The sequence below is a fragment of the Dipodomys merriami genome, unplaced genomic scaffold, assembly GCF_024711535.1.
Source record: "Dipodomys merriami isolate MVZ:Mamm:240054 unplaced genomic scaffold, mDipMer1.0.p SCAF_47, whole genome shotgun sequence".
Classification (NCBI taxonomy): Eukaryota; Metazoa; Chordata; class Mammalia; order Rodentia; family Heteromyidae; genus Dipodomys; species Dipodomys merriami.
Genome location: NW_027206035.1, coordinates 4,862,626 through 4,876,033, shown reverse-complemented (window position 1 = coordinate 4,876,033; position 13,408 = coordinate 4,862,626).

Genomic DNA, 13,408 nt, shown 5'->3' with positions numbered 1-13,408 from the left:
CCCTAACATTAACCCTAACCCTAACCCTCAAACTAACCCTAACCCTCACACTATCCCTAACCCTAACCCTTATGCTCACCCTCACCATTAACGCTCAGCCTAACCCTAACCCTCACCCTAAGTTTTACCCTCACCCTACACTAACCCTAACCCTAAACCTCACCCTAACCTTAACATTCACCCTAACCCAAACCTTACACTAACCCTAACCCTAAACTTAACCCTCACCCTCATCCTAACCCTAACCCTAACCCTATCCCTAACCGTGACCCTAAGCCTAACACTAACCCTAAACCTAACACTCACCCTCACCCTAAGCCTAACCCTAACCCTCTCCCTCACCCTCACCCTCAGCCTAACACTAACCCTCACCCTAATCCTAACCCTAACACTCAACCTAACCCTAACCCTCACCCTAATCCTAACCGTAACACTCAACCTCCCCATAACCCTCACCCTAAGCCTAACACTAAACCTAAACCTAACAATCACCCTAACCCTTACCTTCACCCGAACACTCACCCTCACACTAACCCACACCCTCACCATAAACATCACACTAACTCTAACCCACACCCTAAACCTAACCCTAACACTCATCCTAACCCTAACCCTCACCCTCACCCTAAACATAAACCTAAACCTAAGACTATCCGTAAACCTAACTCTCACCCTCACCCTCACCCGAAACTTAACCCTAACCCTAACACTATCCCTCACCCTCACCCTCGCAGTAACCCTAACACTCTCCCTCACCCTCAGCCTAAGCCTAACCCTCACCCTCACCCTAATCCTAAACCTAACACTCTCCCTCACCCTCACCTTCAGCCTAACAGTAAACCTAACCCAAACATTCACCCTCACCCTCACTCTCAACCACACCCTTAACCTCACCGTCACCAGAACCCTCACCCTAACACTAACCCTAAACATCTTCCTAAACCGAACCCTTAACCTAACCTTAAAATGAAACCTCAAGCTAAATCTAATCCTCACCCTCACCCTCACCCTCATCCTAAGCCAAACCCTCAACCTAACCCTAACCCTAACCCTCACACTCAACCTAACCCTAACCCTCACCCACACCCTAACCCTAACCCTGAACCTCACCCTAACCCTCACCATCACTATAAACCACAACCTAATCCTAACCATCACTCTAAACCTTAACCTAAACCTCACCCTAACCCTAACACTCACCCTCACACTCACCCTCACCCTAAGCCTAACCCTAAACCTAACACTAACCCTAAACCTAAATCTCACACTCACCCTCACCCTTACGCTAACCCTAAACCTAACCCTAACCCTCACCATCAAAATCACCCTAAACTTAACACTAAACCTAACCTTCACCCTCACCCTAACCCTATCCCTCACCCTCACCCTAACCATAACCTTAAACCTAACCATAAATCTAACCCTAACCATCACCTTCACTGTAAGCCTAACCCTAACCCTAACCTGTACACTAACCCTCGACGTATGACTAATCCTAACCCTCTCCCACACCCTCACCCTCTGCCTTACACTAAACCTAACCCTATATCTCACCCTAACCCCAACCCTAACCCTAACCCTCAACCTCACCCTAAACCTCACCGTCACCCTAACCCTCACCCTAACGCTAACCCTCATCCACACCCTAACCCTTACCTTCACTCGAAACCTCACCCTCACACTAACCCAAAACCTCACCCTAAACATAACCCTAACTGTAACCCTCACCCTCACCCTAACCCAAAACTTCAACATAACCCTAAACCTCACCCTCACCCTCACCCTAAGCCTAAACCTAAACCTACGACTAACCCTAACCTTAAAACTCACACTCACCCTCAACCGAAGGTAAACCCAAACCCTAACTCTAACCCTCAGCCACACCCTCACCCTCACCCTAACCCTAAACCTCACCCTAAACCTCACCCTACCCTCACCCTCACCCTAACCCTAACCTTAAAACTCACACCATTCCTTAACCTAATCCTTATCCTCACCCTAAACCTAAAGCTAACCCTAACCCTAACCCTCACACTAACCCTAAACCTCACCCTAACCCAAACCCTCACCCTCACCCTAACACACACCCTAACCCTTACCCACACCCTAACCATAACCCTAACCCTAACCCTAACCCTCACACTAAACCTAACCAACACCCTAACCCTAACACTAAGCCTAACCTTAACACTCACCCCCAACCTCAACCTTACCCTAAACCGAACCCTCAACATCAACCTCACCCTAAGCCTAACCCTAACCCTCACTCTAACCTTAACATTAACGCTAACCCTAACCCTCTCACTAAACCTAACCATCACCCTAACCTGAACCCTAAGCCTAACCTTAACCCTCACCCCCACTCTCAACCTTACCCTAAACCTAAACCTCACTATCAACCTCACCCTAAGCCTTACCCTAACACTCACTCTAAATCTAACCCTAACCCTCACCCTCACCCTAACCCTAAGCCTCAAATTCACCCTCACCCTAACACTAAGCCTAACCCTAACCCTCACCCTAACCCTAATGCTCAGCATAAAAACCAAAACCCTCAAAATCACCCTCACCCAAAACCTAACCCGCACTCTAACCCTAACCCTTCCTCTGAGCCTAACACTCACACTAACCTTAAACCTAACCCTAAAACTCACCCTCCCCCTAACCATCACCCTAACCCTAACCCTCATGCAAAACCTAAACCTAAGCCTCACAATAAAGCTAACCCCCACACTAACCCTTATCCTAATCCTAACAATCAACCTCACCCTCACCCTCAGCCTAAACCTAAAACTAACCCTAATGTTAAACCCAACCCTCACCTTCACCCTAACCCTAACTCTAACCCTCACCCTAACCCTCACCTAAAGCTAACCCTAACCATAACCCTCACCCTAGACCTCACCCTAATCCTAAAGGTAATCTTAATGCTCACCCTCACCAAAACCCTAACCCTAATACTAATCCTCACCCTAACCCTAAACTTAACCCTCAACCTCACCCTAACCCTAACCCTTACCCTAACCCTAACCCTAACCCTAAACCTCATCCTCAACCTACCACTCACTCTCACCCTAACCCTAAACCTAATCCTCACTCTAACCCTAACCGTACCCCTCAACCTAACGCTAACCCTCACCCTCACCATAACCCTAAGCCTAACCCTAACCGTAATATTAAACCTAAACATAACCCTCAACCTCACCCTCCCACTAAACCTAACCCTATACCTCACCCTCACACTCACCCGAACCCTAACCCTAACCCTAACCCTCCCCTAACCCTAACAATAACCGTCACCCTAACCCTAACTCTAAACCTAAACCTTACCCTCATCCTAACACTCACCCTAACCCTTAACCTCAACCTAACCCTAATCTTATCACTAAACCTAACCCTCACCCTAAATCTAACCCTCACCCTAACTATAACCCTACCCTTCATGCTAACCCTCAACCTATCACTAACCCTAACCCTAACCATAACCCTAACCCTATCCCTTACCTAACCATAACCCTAATGCTCACCCTTACCCTAACCCTAAACCTCAACCTAGCCCTAAAACTTACCCACACCCTAACACTCAAAAAAACGCTAATTCTCTCACTAAACCAAAACCTAACCTAACCCTTAGTTAAACGAAACCCTCACATTCACCCTCACCTTAACCCTCACCCTCACCCTAACCCTCATCCTAACCCTTACCCTCACCCTAACCCTAAACCTAACCCTAATCCTAACCCGCACACTAACCCTAACACTCACCCTAAACCTAACCCTAACACTAACCATAAACCTGACCCTAACCCTAACCCTAAACTTCACCTTCACCCTAACTCTTACATTAACCTTAACCCTCAAACTTGCCCTCACCCTAAACCTAACCCTAAACTCACCCTAACCCTAACCCTTACCCTAACCCTCATCCTAACACTAACACTCACCCTCACCCTAACCCGAAACCGAAACTTATCCCTCACCCTAAACCTAACCCTAACCCTAATCCTAGCCCTCATCCTCACCCTAATACTCTCTCACCCTAACGCTAAACCTAACCCCCACGCTCACCCTAACCCTCACCCTTACCCTTAACCTCACGGTAACCCTAACCCTAACCCTAACCCTAACTCTAACACTAACCCTAACCCACACTCTAACCATTACCCTACCCCTCAACCTAACCCTCAACCTAAACCTAATCCTAATCCTAACCATCATCCTCACCCTAACCCTCACCCTAACACTCACCCTCACACTCACTCTCACGCTCACCCTAACCCTAAAGCTACCCCTCACCCAAACCTTCATCCTCACCCTAAATCTAAACCTAATCCTAAACCTAACTTTCAGCAGAACCCTAACCCTCAACCTAACCCTTAACCTCACCCTACCCTAAACCTAACAGTAAACCAAACCCTCAACCTAACCCTAACACTCACCCAAAACCTAACCCTAACACTAACCCTAACCCACACCCTAAACCTCACCCTAACCCTAACCCTACACCAAACCCTAATCCTAAACCTCACCCTCACCCTAACACTCACCCTAACACTTACCCTCACCCTAATCCTCACCCTCAACCTAACCCTAACCCTAAACCTAACCCTTACCCTTAACCTCACCCTAACACTTTCCCTAACACTCACCCACACCCTAACCCTCTCCCTAACCCTATCCCTAACCCTAACCCTCACCCTCACCTTAACCCTAACCCTCAACCTTACACTCACACTAACCCTAACCCTACACCTCAACCTAACCCTCATCCTAACCCTAACCTAACTCTAACACTCACCTTAACCTTAACCTTAACTCTAACTCTCACCCACAACTTCACCCTCAGCCTAACCCTAACTCTCATCCTACCCCTTACACTCACCCTACCCTAAACCTAACCCTAACCCTCATCCTAACCCTAACACTTACCCAAACTGTAACACAATCCCTAATGCTAACCCTCACCCTCACCTTAACCATAACCCTCAACCTTACACTCACACTAACCCTAAACCTACAACTCACCCTAATCCTCATCATAACCCTAACCTAACCCTAACACTAACCTTAACCTTAACTCTAACTCTAGCCCTCACCCTCAACTTCACACTCAGCCTAACCCTAACCCTCACCCTACCCCTTACACTCACCCTACCCTAAACCTAACCCTAACCCTCACCCTAACTCTAACACTCACCCTAAATGTAACCCTAGCCCTAACCCTAACTCTCACCCTCACCTTAACCCTAACCCTCAACCTTACCCTCACACTAAACCTAACCCTACACCTCACCCTAAGCCTCATCCTAACCTTAACCTAACCCTAACACTCACCTTAACTTTAACTCTAACCCTAACCCTCACCCTCACCTTCACCCTCAGCCTAACCCTAACCCTCACCCTGGCCCTTACACACACCCTACCCTAAACCTAACCCTAAACCTCACCATAACCCTAACACTCACCCTAACTGTAACGCTAACACTAACTCTAACCCTCACCCTAACCCTCACTCTAACCCTAAACTTAACCCTAACCGTAAACATCACCCTACCCCTCACACTAACCCTAAACCTAACCCTAAATCTCACCCTCACCCTAACACTCACACTAACCCTTAACTTCACCATTACCATCACCCTCACTCTAACCCTCACCCTAAACCTAACCCAAACCCTAACCCCCACCCTCACCCTAACCATAACCCTAACTCTAACCCTCATCCTAGCCCTCAAACTAACCCTAACACTAACCCAAAACCTCATCCTCACCCTAAACCTCACCATAACCTTTACCCTCACCCTAAACCTAACCCTAACCCTAACCCTCACACTAATCCTAACCCTCACCCTAACCTTAACCCTCACCCTAACCCTAATCCTAACCCTAACCCTAAACCTCACCCTCACTCTAATCCTCACCCTAAACCTTAAACTCACCGTCTACCTTACCCTCAAACTAACCCTAAACCTCAAACTAAACCTAACCCTAACCCTCACCATCAACCTCACCCTTACCCTAACCCTAACCCTAAACCTCGCCCTAACCCTAAGCCTAATCCTAACGCTCACCCTCACCCTAGCCCTCACCCTAATATTAATCCTAACCCTAACCCTCACACTAACCCCAAAACTCACCCTAACCCTAAATCTCAACCTCATCCTAACCCTTACCCTAAGCCTAACCCTAAAATTAACCCTAACCCTCACCCTAAACGTAACCCTAACGAAACCTAACCCTAAACCTAACCCTAAACCTTACTCTCACCCTAACCCTCAACCTAACCCTTACCCTCACACTCACCCTAACCCTCAAACTAACACTAACCATCACCCTAACCCTAACCCTAACCCTTACCCTCACCCTAAAGATCAACCTCAGCCTAATCCTAAACCTAACCCTAATCCTAACATTAACCCTCACCCCCATCCTCAACCTCACCCTAACCCTAACCCTAACCCTAACCCTCTCCCTCACACTCACCCTCACTCTCACCTTAACCCTCAGCCTCACCCTCACCCTAACCATAAAACAAAACCTAAACCTACACCTCAACCTAACCGTCAATGTAACCCTAAAACTAACCCTAACCCTCACCCTAACCCTAACCCTCACCCTGTCCCAAATCCTCACCGTCACCCTAACCCTCACCCTAACCCTAACCCTCACCCACACCCTAACCCTCACCCTAACCCTAACCCTAAACCTAAACCTAACTCTCACCCTAACCCTGACCTGCACCCTCACCCTCAGCCTAAACCTAACTCTAAACCTAACCCTAACCCACACCCTCACCTGCACCCTCACCCTCAGGCTAAACCTAAACCTTACCCTAATCCTAAACCTAAACCTCACCCTAACGTTAACCCTCACCCTAAACTTCACCCACACTCTAATCCTCACCCTAAACCTAACCCTAATCTTCACCCTAACCCTAACCCTTACCCTTAAGCTAACCCTAACACTCAACCTCACCCTCAGCCTAACCCAAACCCTAACCCTAATCCTAAACTTAACCCTCACCCTCACCCTAAACCTAACCCTAACTGTTACACTCAGCCTCACACTCACCCTAACCCAAAACCTAACCCTAACACTCAAACTAACCCCAACCCTAACCCTCACCCTAACATTCATCCCAACACTAACCCGAACCCTAAACGTAACCCTCACACTAGACCTAACCATAAACTTAACACTAATCCTAACCCTCATCCTCACCCTAACACTCAGCCTAAAAATTACCCTCACCCTCACCCTAACCCTAACCCTCACTCTAACCCTAAACATCACCCTAACCCTCATGATAACCCTAATCCTCCCCCTCACCCTAACCATAACACTAACCCTAATGCTAACCCTCACCCTAACACTAAGCCTCACCCTCATGCTAACCCTCACTGTCAACATAACCATCACCCTAAACCTAACCCTCACCACACCATAAATCTCATCTTCAACCGAACTCTCACCCTCACCCTAAACCTCACCCTCAACCTAAACATCATCCTAACACTTACTCTTAGCCTAACACTAACCCTAACACTCACCCTAAACCAAAAACTCAGCCAAACCCTCACTCTCAACCTAAACCTCAACCTAACCCTCACCCTAACCATAATGCTAACCCTAATCCTCACCCACACCCTAAAGCTCACCCTTAGCCTTACCCTCACCCTAACCCTCATACTAACCCTAATCCTCACCTTCACATTCAACCTCACCCTAACCCGAAACTAACCTAACCCTCAACCTAACACTAATCCTCACCCTAACACAAACCCTCAACCTAAACCTAACCCTAACCCTCACCTTCAACTTAAACTTCACCCTAACCCTTACCCTCACACTAACCCTCACATTACCCCTAACTCTAACCCTAACCCTAACCCTCACACTAACCCTAAGCCAAACCTAACCCTAACCCTAAACATCACCCTAACCCTGATCCTCACCCTCAACATAACGCTCACCCTAACCCTTACCCTCACATTAACCCTAACCCTAAACCTATTCCTCACACTAACCCTAAACCTCACCTAACCCTTACCCTACCCCTCATCCTGACCCTATTCCTCACCCTAAACCTAACCCTAAACCTAACCCTCAGCCTGACCCTAACAATCACCGTCACTGTAACCCTCACACTAACCCTAACCCTCACCCACGCTCTAACCCTCAACCTCACCCTCACCCTCACCCAAAACCACACCCTTCACCCAGACCTCACCGTAACCCTAACCCTAAACCTTACCTAACCAAAGCCCTCACCCTCACCCTCACCCTCACCCTAACCCTAACCCTCACCCTCACCCTAACACGTACACTCACCCTATCACTCATGCTAACCCTAACCCTCATCCTCACCCTCATGGTCACCCTCACCCCAACCCTAACCCTCACCCTCACCCTAACCCTTAACCTCACCCTAACCCTCACCCTCACCCAAAACATCACCCTAACCCTAAAAGTCACCCTAACCATAACCCTAAATCACACCCTAAACATAACCCTCCCTCTAACCCTCAAACACATCCTAATCTTCACCCTAACCATAACCGTAAACCTTACCTAACCGAAACCCTCACCCTCACGCTCACCCTCAACATAACCCACCTATCATCTTAACCCTAACCTTAACCCTAACTCTCACACTAACCTTAACCCTAAACCTCACCCTCACCCAATCCCTCACCCTAACCCTCACACTAACCCTAACACTAACCCTAACCCTGACCCACAACCTAACCCTCACCCCAAACTTTAACCTCACATTAATCCTCAAACAAATCTAAACCTAGCCCTCATCCTCACCCTAACCCTCACCCTCAATCGAACCCTCACCTCACAGTAACCCTCACCCTCTCCCAAAATATCACCCTAAAGCTACCCCTCACCCTAACCCAAAACCTAACCATCGCCCTAAAGCTAACCCTTCCTCTAACCCTAAAATTCACCCTAATCCTCACCCTAAACATAACCCTAACTCTTACCTAATCAAAACTCTCACCCTCACCCTCACTCTCACCCTAACCCTCACGCTCTCCGTATCCCTCAGCTTAACTCTAACCCTAACCTTAACCCTCAACCTCACATTCAACCTCACCCTGAGACTATCCCTAACCCTAAAACTAATCCTAACCCTAAATTTCACCCAGACCCTCACCCTCACCCTAACCCTAACCCTAACCCTAAACCTCAACCTAACACTTACCCTAACCCTAACCCTAAACCTAACCCTCACACTACCCCTCAACCTAACCCTAAACATCACCTTCATCCTAACCTTCACCCTAAACTTTAACCTCAACCTAACCCTCATCCTAAACCTAACTCTAAAACTAACCCTAACCCTCAACAAAACCCTCACCCTAACCCTAATCCTAACCTTAAACATCACCCTACCCCTAACCCTCACCTCATCCTAACCCTCAACCTAACCCTTAACCGCACCCAAACTCTAAACCTAAACCTCACCCTCACCCTCACCCTTAACCTAACTCTCACTCTCACCCTAACCCTAACCCTCACCCTAAACCTAACGCTAACCCTCAGCCTCACCCGAACTCTAAACCTCATCCAAACCATAACCCTAACCCTAAACCTCACCCTCACCCTAACCTTCACCCTAATCCTTACCCTCACCCTAACCCTCACACTAACCCTAACCCTAACCCTCACAATAACCCTAACCCTAACCCTAAACATCACCCTCACCCTCACCCTCACCTTAACCCTAAACCTCACACTCATCCTAACCTTCACCCTAACCCTTACCCTCACCCTAACATTGACCCTAACCCTAACCCTCACACTAACCCTAACCCTCACCCTAACCCTAACCCTACCCCTCACTCTAACCCTCATCCTGACCCTAATCCTCAACCTAAACCTAACCCTAACCCTAACCCTCAGCCTCACACTAACCCTCACCTTCACTCTAACCCTCACCCTAACCCTAACTGTCACCCACAACCTAACCCTCAACCTTACCCTCTCTCTCACCATGAACCTCACCCTTAACGTAGCCCTCACCGTAACCCTATCCCTAAACCTTACCTAACGGAAACCCTCACCCTCACTGTCACCCTCACCCTCACCCTCACCCTAACCCTCACCCTCACCCTAACACTTACCCTCACCCTAACCCTCACTCTAGCCTTACCCCTCACCGTCACCCTCACCCTCACGGTCTCCCGCACCCTAACCCTAACCCTCACCCTCATCCTAACCTTTCCCCTCACCCTAACCCTCACCCTCACCCGAACCCTAACTACACGGTAACCCTCACCCTCATCCAAAACATCACCCTAAACCTAACCGTCACCCTAACCCTAACCCAAACTCTCACCCTAAGCCTAACCCTCTCTCTAACCCTTACCCTCCCTCTAACACTCAAACTCACCCTAACCCTCACCCTAAACCATACCCTCAACCTAACCCTCACGCTAAGCCTAACCCTAACACTAACACAAACCCTAACCTTAAACATCACCCTAGCCATCACCCTTAACCTAACCCTCACCCTCATCCTAACACTCAGCCTAACAATTACCCTAACCCTGACCCTAACCCTAACCCTAACCCTCAACCTCACCTAAGCCTTAACCTCACCCTAACCCTAACCCTAACCCTCACCCTAACCCTCAAGCTAACACTAACCTTAACAGTAATCCTCACCCTGACCATAATCCTAAACCTAACCCTAACTCTAAACCTCACCCTCACCCTAACACCCTAACCCTTACCCTACCTTAATCCTCACCGACACTCTAACCCTCACCCTCAATCTCACATTAACCCTCACCCTCAACCTAGCCATCAGCCTAACCCTAACCCTAACCCTAACACTCACCCTAATCCTAAACTTCACCCTAACCCTCACCTTCATCCTAACCTTCACAATAACCCCTACCCTCAACCTAAACCTAATCCTAAACCTATCCCTCACACGAAAACTTACCCTCAACCTAACCCTCACCCTCACACTAACCCTAAACCTAACCCTCAGCCTAACCCTCACCCTAACCCTAAACCTAAACCTAACCCTCATCCTCACCCTAACACTCACCCTAACCCTAAGCCTAAACCTCACCCTCACCCTAACCCTCACCCTTACACTTACCCTCATGGTAACCCTAACCCTAACCCTAAACCTCACACTAACTCTAACCGTCACACTAACACTCACCCTCAGCCTAACCCTAACCCAAACCCTAAACCTTACCCTCACTCTACACTAACCCTAACCCTAACACTCACCCAAAACCTAATTTTAACACTAACCCTAAAGCTAAACCTAACCCTCACCCTCACCCTAACACTCACCGTAAACCTTACCATAAACCTAACCCTCAAACTCACCGACACTCTAACACTCACCCTAACCCTAACACTAACCCACACCATAACCTTCACCCGAACACTCACCCTCAACCTAACCCTCAACGTTACACTAAACAACACCCTAACCCTAACCCGCAAACTAACCCTAACCCTAAACCTCACCCTAACCCTAACCCTCAACCTCACCCTAACCCTAAGCATAACACTATCAATAACACTAATCCTAAACCTAACACTCACCCTCACCCTAAACCTAAACCTATCCCTAAACCTCACCCTCACAATCACCCTAACCCTATCCCTAACCCTCACCCTCACCCTAAACCTAAACAAAACCCTAACCCTAACACTCACCCTAACATTTAACCTAACCCTAAACCTCAACTTCACCCTAACACTAAAGGTAACCCTAACCCTCACCCTAACCCTAACCCTCACCCTAACCCTCACCCTAAACCTCACCGTCAGCCTAACCCTCACCCTCACCCTCACCCTGACCCTAAACCTACCCCTCACCTAACCCTCAACCTAAACCTACCCTAACCTTGACGCTCACGCTAGGCCTAAACCCTCACCCTCAACCTCAGTCTAAGCTTAACCCAAACACTAATCCTAAACCTAATCCTCAACCTCACCCTCACCCCAAACCTAACCCTCATCCTCACCCTCACCCTAACCCTAAACCTGAATTTAACCCTCACCCTAACCTAACCATAACCCTCACACTAAACCTATCCCTAATCCTAACCCTAATCATTACCCCAAAACTAACCCTAACATTAACCCCAATCCTCACCCTAAACCTAACCCTAAACTTTACCCTAACCCTCACCTTAAACCTCACCCTAACATTAACCCTAATACTAAACTTCCAGCTCACCATAACCCTCAACCTAACCCTTATCTTCAACCTCACACTAACCCTCAAAATAAACCTAATCCTCACCCTAACCCTAACACTAACCATCACCCTCAGCCTCAAGCTCACCCTCAGCCTAACCCTAACCCTAAACCTAATCCAAACACTAACCCTCAAACTAACCCTTACCGTCACCCTCACCCTCACACTCACCCTCACCCTCACTTTCAACCTCATTCTCAGCCTCAACCTAACCCTAACCCTAAACCTCACCCTAGTCCTGACCCTAATCCTAACTCTAACTCTAACTCTTACTCTAACCCTAACCCTCACACTGACCCTCAACCTCATCCTAACCCTCACCCTAACCCTTACCCTCACCCTAACCCTAACCCTAACCCTAACCATAACCCTCACGCTAACCATAACCGTACCCCTCACCTTAAGCCTCATCCTAACACTAAGCCTAAACCTAAAATTCACCCTAAACCTAACCCTAACCCTAACACTCACCCTGACCCTCAGCTTATCCCTAACCCTAACCCTAATACTAAAATTATTCCTCACCATCACAGTCACCCTAATTCTAACCCTAACCCTAACCCTAACTATAGCCCTCAGCCTAGCCCTCAACCTAACCCTAAACCTAGCCCTAAGCCTCACCCTCAACCTCACCCTCAGCCTAACTCTAACCTCACCCTAAACATTACCCTCACCCTACCCTAACTCTAACCCTAACCCTTACCCTAACACTCACCCAAACCCTAATCCTAACACTAACCCTAAACCTAACCCTACCCTCAATCTCACCCTAACACTCACCCTAACCCTTACCCTAAACCTAACCCTCAAACTCACCGTAACTCTAACACTCACCCTAACCCTAACCCTTACCCACACCCTAAACCTCACCCTCACCAGAACCTTCACACTCACCATAAACCTCACCCTCAAACTAAACATCACCCTAACCCTAACCCGCACCCTAACCCTCACCTTAAACCTAACCCTCACCCTAAACCTAACCTTAAAACTAACACTCACCCTAACCCTAACTGTCATACTTACCCTAACCCTAACCCTCACCCTAACACTAACCCGGACCCTAAACCTCAACCTAGACCTCACCATAAATTTAACCCTAATCCTAACCCGCATCCTCACCCTAACATTCAGCCAAAAAATTACCCTCACCCTCACCCT